This window comes from Cetorhinus maximus, unplaced genomic scaffold (genome assembly GCF_964194155.1).
Source record: "Cetorhinus maximus unplaced genomic scaffold, sCetMax3.hap1.1 HAP1_SCAFFOLD_4203, whole genome shotgun sequence".
Taxonomy (NCBI): domain Eukaryota; kingdom Metazoa; phylum Chordata; class Chondrichthyes; order Lamniformes; family Cetorhinidae; genus Cetorhinus; species Cetorhinus maximus.
In genome coordinates, this window is record NW_027600107.1 from 1 (window position 1) to 7640 (window position 7640).

The 7640-nt window shown below is 59.1% G+C and overlaps 1 long non-coding RNA gene across 1 annotated transcript; it reads left to right on the plus strand.

The window, feature by feature from the left end:
• LOC144678405 (uncharacterized) lies at nucleotides 1–7371 on the plus strand. The gene is made up of 3 exons (XR_013576079.1): nucleotides 1–84; nucleotides 5674–5844; nucleotides 7244–7371. It is a non-coding gene; the product is annotated as an uncharacterized LOC144678405 (long non-coding RNA).
• The last annotated feature ends 269 nt before the right edge of the window (nucleotides 7372–7640 follow it).

Here is a 7640-nt window from a genome sequence, read left to right on the forward strand (position 1 = left end):
GGAGTGTCAGTGTAACCAGCACAGCAACTGTGAGAGTGTCAGCGCCCGGGAGATCGCTGCCTACAGTGTGTCAATAATACCAAGGTAACGGCAAGGGCTGGACCACCAGGGACACCCCGACCTACTCTACAGGAGGGGAGCGCTGGGTGGGTCAGGGGAGTGTTGAGTGAGACAGGGGAGAGCTGGGTGGTTTAGGGGAGTGTTGAGTGAGACGGGGAGAGCTGGGTGGCTTAGGGGAGTGTTGAGTGAGACGGGGGAGTGCTGGGTGGTTTAGGGGAGTGTTGAGTGAGATGGGGGAGAGCTGGGTGGTTTAGGGGAGTGTTGAGTGAGACGGGGGAGAGCTGGGTGGGTCAGGGGAGTGTTGAGTGAGACGGGGGAGCGCTGGGTGGGTCAGGGGAGTGTTGAGTGAGACGGGGGAGAGCTGGGTGGCTTAGGGGAGAGTTGAGTGAGACGGGGGAGAGCTGGGTGGTTAAGGGGAGTGTGGGGTGAGATGGAGGAGAGCTGGGTGGTTTAGGGGAGTGTTGAGTGAGACGGGGGAGAGCTGGGTGGTTTAGGGGAGTGTTGAGTGAGACGGGGGAGAGCTGGGTGGTTTAGGGGAGTGTTGAGTGAGACGGGGGAGAGCTGGGTGGTTTAGGGGAGTGTTGAGTGAGACGGGGAGAGCTGGGTGGTTTAGGGGAGTGGTGAGTGAGACGGGGGAGAGCTGGGTGGTTTCGGGGAGCGTTGAGTGAGATGGGGGAGAGCTGGGTGGTTTAGGGGAGTGTTGAGTGAGATGGGGGAGAGCTGGGTGGTTTAGGGGAGTGTTGAGTGAGACGGGGGAGAGCTGGGTGGTTTAGGGAAGTGCGAGGTGAGATGGGGAGATGGGGGAGAGCTGGGTGGGTCAGGGGAGTGCGAGGTGAGATGGGGGAGAGCTGGGTGGTTTAGGGGAGTGTTGAGTGAGACGGGGAGAGCTGGGTGGTTTAGGGGAGTGCTGAGTGAGACGGGGAGAGCTGGGTGGTTTAGGGGAGTGTTGAGTGAGACGGGGGAGAGCTGGGTGGTTTAGGGGAGTGTTGAGTGAGACGGGGGAGAGCTGGGTGGTTTAGGGGAGTGTTGAGTGAGACGGGGGAGAGCTGGGTGGTTTAGGGGAGTGCGAGGTGAGATGGGGGAGAGCTGGGTGGTTTAGGTGAGTGTTGAATGAGACGGGGGAGAGCTGGGTGGTTTAGGGGAGTGTTGAGTGAGACGGGGGGAGAGCTGGGTGGTTTAGGGGAGCGTTGAGTGAGATGGGGGAGAGCTGGGTGGTTTAGGGGAGTGTTGAGTGAGACGGGGGAGAGCTGGGTGGTTTAGGGGAGTGTTGAGTGAGATGGGGGAGAGCTAGGGGATTGTTGAGTGAGACGGGGAAGAGCTGGGTGGTTTAGGGGAGCGTTGAGTGAGATGGGGGGAGAGCTGGGTGTTTTAGGGGAGTGTTTGAGTGAGACGGGGAGAGCTGGGTGGTTTAGGGGAGTGCGAGGTGAGATGGGGGAGAGCTGGGTGGTTTAGGTGAGTGTTGAGTGAGACGGGGAGAGCTGGGTGGTTTAGGGGAGTGTTGAGTGAGACGGGAGAGCTGGGTGGTTTAGGGGAGTGTTGAGTGAGACGGGGGAGAGCTGGGTGGTTTAGGGGAGTGTTGAGTGAGATGGGGGAGAGCTGGGTGGTTTAGGGGAGTGTTGAGTGAGACGGAGGAGAGCTGGGTGGTTTAGGGGAGTGTTGAGTGAGATGGGGGAGAGCTGGTGGTTTCGGGGAGTGTTGAGTGAGATGGGGGAGAGCTGGGTGGTTTTGGGGAGCGTTGAGTGAGACGGGGAGAGCTGGGTGGTTTCGGGGAGTGTTGAGTGAGATGGGGGAGAGCTGGGTGGTATCGGGTAGTGTTGGGAGAGACGGGGAGAGCTGGGTGGTTTAGGGAAGTGCGAGTGAGATGGGGGAGAGCTGGGTGGGTCAGGGGAGTGCGAGGTGAGATGGGGGAGAGCTGGGTGGTTTAGGGGAGTGTTGAGTGAGACGGGGAGAGCTGGGTGGTTTAGGGGAGTGCTGAGTGAGACAGGGAGAGCTGGGTGGTTTAGGGGAGTGTTGAGTGAGACGGGGGAGAGCTGGGTGGTTTAGGGGAGTGTTGAGTGAGACGGGGGAGAGCTGGGTGGTTTAGGGGGAGTGTTGAGTGAGACGGGGGAGAGCTGGGTGGTTTAGGGAGTGCGAGGTGAGATGGGGGAGAGCTGGGTGGTTTAGGTGAGTGTTGAATGAGACGGGGAGAGCTGGGTGGTTTAGGGGAGTGTTGAGTGAGACGGGGGAGAGCTGGGTGGTTTAGGGGAGCGTTGAGTGAGATGGGGGAGAGCTGGGTGGTTTAGGGGAGTGTTGAGTGAGATGGGGGAGAGCTGGGTGGTTTAGGGGAGTGTTGAGTGAGATGGGGGAGAGCTAGGGGATTAGTTGAGTGAGACGGGGAAGAGCTGGGTGGTTTAGGGGAGCGTTGAGTGAGATGGGGGAGAGCTGGGTGTTTTAGGGGAGTGTTGAGTGAGATGGGGGAGAGCTGGGTGGTTTAGGGGAGTGTTGAGTGAGACGGAGGAGAGCTGGGTGGTTTAGGGGAGTGTTGAGTGAGATGGGGGAGAGCTGGGTGGTTTCGGGGAGTGTTGAGTGAGATGGGGGAGAGCTGGGTGGTTTTGGGGAGCGTTGAGTGAGACGGGGAGAGCTGGGTGGTTTCGGGGAGTGTTGAGTGAGATGGGGGAGAGCTGGGTGGTATCGGGTAGTGTTGGGAGAGACGGGGGAGAGCTGGGTGGTTTAGGGAAGTGCGAGGTGAGATGGGGGAGAGCTGGGTGGGTCAGGGGAGTGCGAGGTGAGATGGGGGAGAGCTGGGTGGTTTAGGGGAGTGTTGAGTGAGACGGGGAGAGCTGGGTGGTTTAGGGGAGTGCTGAGTGAGACAGGGGAGAGCTGGGTGGTTTAGGGGAGTGTTGAGTGAGACGGGGGAGAGCTGGGTGGTTTAGGGGAGTGTTGAGTGAGACGGGGGAGAGCTGGGTGGTTTAGGGGAGTGTTGAGTGAGACGGGGGAGAGCTGGGTGGTTTAGGGGAGTGCGAGGTGAGATGGGGGAGAGCTGGGTGGTTTAGGTGAGTGTTGAATGAGACGGGGGAGAGCTGGGTGGTTTAGGGGAGTGTTGAGTGAGACGGGGGAGAGCTGGGTGGTTTAGGGGAGCGTTGAGTGAGATGGGGGAGAGCTGGGTGGTTTAGGGGAGTGTTGAGTGAGATGGGGGAGAGCTGGGTGGTTTAGGGGAGTGTTGAGTGAGATGGGGGAGAGCTAGGGGATTGTTGAGTGAGACGGGGAAGAGCTGGGTGGTTTAGGGGAGCGTTGAGTGAGATGGGGGAGAGCTGGGTGTTTTAGGGGAGTGTTGAGTGAGACGGGGAGAGCTGGGTGGTTTAGGGGAGTGCGAGGTGAGATGGGGGAGAGCTGGGTGGTTTAGGTGAGTGTTGAGTGAGACGGGGAGAGCTGGGTGGTTTAGGGGAGTGTTGAGTGAGACGGGGAGAGCTGGGTGGTTTAGGGGAGTGTTGAGTGAGACGGGGGAGAGCTGGGTGGTTTAGGGGAGTGTTGAGTGAGATGGGGGAGAGCTGGGTGGTTTAGGGGAGTGTTGAGTGAGACGGGGGAGAGCTGGGTGGTTTAGGGGAGTGTTGAGTGAGATGGGGGAGAGCTGGGTGGTTTCGGGGAGTGTTGAGTGAGATGGGGGAGAGCTGGGTGGTTTTGGGGAGCGTTGAGTGAGACGGGGAGAGCTGGGTGGTTTCGGGGAGTGTTGAGTGAGATGGGGGAGAGCTGGGTGGTATCGGGTAGTGTTGGGAGAGACGGGGGAGAGGTGGGTGGGTCGGGAGAGTTTTGGGAGAGATGAGCGGAGAGCTGGGTGGGTCGGGAGAGTTTTGGGAGAGTTGAGGGGAGAGCTGAAACAAAAACAGAATTACCTGGAAAAACTCAGCAGGTCTGGCAGCATCGGTGGAGAAGAAAACAGTTGACGTTTCGAGTCCTCACGACACTTCGGCAAAACTGAAGTATAGTTAAGGAGAGGGGTGAAATATAAGCTGGTTTAAGGTGGGGGGGCGGGAGGGAGAGAGAAGTTGGGGGTCTGTGGTTGTGGGGATAAGCAAGCAGTGATAGGAGCAGAGAATCAAAATATGTCACAGACAAAGGAACAAAGAGGTGTTGAAGGTGGTGATATTATCTAAGAAAATGTGCTAATTAAGAATGGATGGCAGGACACTCAAGGTACAGCTCTAGAGGGGGTGGGGTGGAGAGATTGACAAGGTATTAGTTGTAGATAAGTTGTGATGGAAAAGAAAAATCTATATAAATTATTGAAAACAAAAAAAAAAACAAAAAGGAGGGGGAAGAAACGGAAAGGGGGTGGGGATGGAGGAGAGAGTTCATGATCTAAAGTTGTTGAATTCAATATTCAGCCCGGAAGGCTGTAAAGTGCCTAGTCGGAAGATGAGGTGCTGTTCCTCCAGTTTGTGTTGAGCTTCACTGGAACAATGCAGCAGCCAAGGACAGACATGTGGGCAAGAGAACAGGGTGGAGTGTTAAAATGGCAAGCGACAGGGAGGTTTGGGTCTTTCTTGCGGACAGACCGAAGGTGTTCTGCAAAGCGGTCGCCCAGTTTGCGTTTGGTCTCTCCAATGTAGAGGAGACCGCATTGGGAGCAACGAATGCAGTAGACTAGTAGATGTCTGTGACATCTTTTGATTATATGCTCCTATCATTGCTTGCTTATCCCTACAACCACCCCGCCCCACCAACTTCTCTCTCCCCCGCCCCCCACCTTAAACCAGCTTATATTTCACCCCTCTCCTAATATTACTCAGTTCTGTTGAAGGGTCGTGTGGACCCGAAACGTCAACTCTTTTCTTCTCCGCCGATGCTGCCAGACCTGCTGAGATTTTCCAGGTAATTCTGTATTTGTTTTGGATTTCCAGCATCCGCGGTAGTTTTTTGTTTTTATGAGGGGAGAGCTGGGTGGTTTCGGGGAGTTTTGGGAGAGACGGGGGAGAGCTGGGTGGGTCGGGAGAGTTTTGGGGGAGATGGGAGAGCTGGGTGGTTTCGGGGAGTGTTGGGAGAGATGAGGGGAGAGCTGGGTGGGTCGGGGGAGTGTTGGGAGAGATGAGGGGAGAGCTGAGTGGGTCGGGGGAGTGTTGGGAGAGATGAGGGGAGAGCTGGGTGGGTCGGGGGAGTGTTGGGAGAGATGAGGGGAGAGCTGGGTGGGTCGGGGGAGTGTTGGGAGAGACGGGGGAGAGCTGGGTAGGTCGGGGGAGTGTGGGGAGATGAGGGGAGAGCTGGGTGGGTCAGGAGAGTTTTGGGGGAGATGGGAGAGCTGGGTGGTTTCGGGGAGTGTTGGGAGAGATGAGGGGAGAGCTGGGTGGGTCGGGGGAGTGTTGGGAGAGATGAGGGGAGAGCTGGGTGGGTCGGGGGAGTGTTGGGAGAGCTGAGGGGAGAGCTGGGTGGGTCGGGGGAGTGTTGGGAGAGATGAGGGGAGAGCTGGGTAGTTCGGGGGAGTGTTGGGAGAGATGAGGGGAGAGCTGGGTGGTTCGGGGGAGTTTTGGGGGAGATGAGGGGAGAGCTGGGTGGGTCAGGAGATTTTTGGGAGAGATGGGGGAGAGCTGGTGAGTTGGACTGAGCCCGGACAGTGAACTGTGCTGCGTTGTGTGTCCTCAGGGTGATCACTGTGAGAAATGCCAGCCTTTGTTTGTGGGTTCAGCCGTGGCTGGAGGATTGTGTAAACCGTGCAGCAGCTACTGCAACAACAACAGCCACATCTGCGTCCTGCGGGAGCAGTATGAGAAAGCAAGGGCAGAGCCGGAGAGATATCCACTGGACCCACTCAAGGTCAGTACAGTCAAATATACAGCCCAGAATAGTCAAACCTCCAAAAGCACCAGCAGCTTTGATACGGGCACCAGATCGACTGTCTCAAAGGTGTTATTGTTTTCAAAATGCTCCTGCTTGGTATCTGAGAGAGTTCTCGTGACAATGGGGGAGGGACCTCATTATCCAGTGAGCACTGGGATAGAGACAGTGCCCGCTCCCTGTGACAGTGCCCTCTCCCTGTGCCCTCTCCCTGTGCCCTCTCCCTCTCCCCTCTCCCTCTCCCTGTGCCCTCTCCCTGTGACGGTGCCCTCTCCCTGTGCCCTCTCCCTGTGACGGTGCCCTCTCCCTGTGACGGTGCCCTCTCCCTGTGACGGTGCCCTCTCCCTGTGACGGTGCCCTCTCCCTGTGTCGGTGCCCTCTCCCTGTGTCCTCTCCCTGTGCCCTCTCCCTGTGACGGTGCCCTCTCCCTGTGACGGTGCCCTCTCCCTGTGTCGGTGCCCTCTCCCTGTGTCGGTGCCCTCTCCCTGTGACGGTGCCCTCTCCCTGTGACGGTGCCCTCTCCCTGTGACGGTGCCCTCTCCCGGTGCCCTCTCCCGGTGCCCTCTCCCGGTGCCCTCTCCCTGTGCCCTCTCCCTGTGCCCTCTCCCTGTGCCCTCTCCCGGTGCCCTCTCCCTGTGTCGGTGCCCTCTCCCTGTGTCGGTGCCCTCTCCCTGTGTCGGTGCCCTCTCCCTGTGACGGTGCCCTCTCCCTGTGACGGTGCCCTCTCCCTGTGACGGTGCCCTCTCCCTGTGTCGGTGCCCTCTCCCTGTGCCCTCTCCCTGTGTCGGTGCCCTCTCCCTGTGTCGGTGCCCTCTCCCTGTGTCGGTGCCCTCTCCCTGCGGCCGTGCCCTCTCCCCGCGGCCGTGCCCTCTCCCCGCGGCCGTGCCCTCTCCCCGCGGCCGTGCCCGCTCCCCGCGGCCGTGCCCGCTCCCCGCGGCCGTGCCCGCTCCCCGCGGCCGTGCCCGCTCCCCGCGGCCGTGCCCGCTCCCCGTCACTCCCCAATCCTCTGTCCGTCCCCGTCACTCCCCAATCCTCTGTCCGTCCCCGTCACTCCCCAATCCTCTGTCTGTCCCCGTCACTCCCCAATCCTCTCTGTGTCCCCGTCACTCCCCAATCCTCTGTCCGTCCCCGTCACTTCCCAATCCTCTCTGTGTCCCCGTCACTCCCCAATCCTCTCTGTGTCCCCGTCACTCCCCACTCCTCTGTCCGTCCCCGTCACTCCCCAATCCTCTGTCCGTCCCCGTCACTCCCCAATCCTCTGTCCGTCCCCGTCACTCCCCACTCCTCTGTCCGTCCCTGTCACTCCCCAATCCTCTGCTTTATCAGCTTCAGTTAATCCCCCCACGTTAACGCAATCTCCCCCCTTGGCCCTCTACAGATCACTAACTGGCTGCTGGAGGGGCCATCGGCGCAGGATGCTGTCTGTGTCCAGTGTCAGAACAACAGCTCCGGGGAGCGCTGCGAGACCTGCCTGGATGGGTTCTTCCTGCTGGATGGAAAATGTACCAAGTGAGTGACCAAATCACACCTCACACACCAAACACCCTCACACCGACCACCCTCACACCGACACTCCAAACACCCTCACCGACACACCAACCACCCTCACACCGACACACCAAACACCCTCACACCGACCACCCTCACACCGACACTCCAAACACCCTCACAACCACACACCAAACACCCTCACACCGACCACCCTCACACCGACACTCCAAACACCCTCACAACCACACACCAAACACCCTCACACCGACACACCAACCACCCTC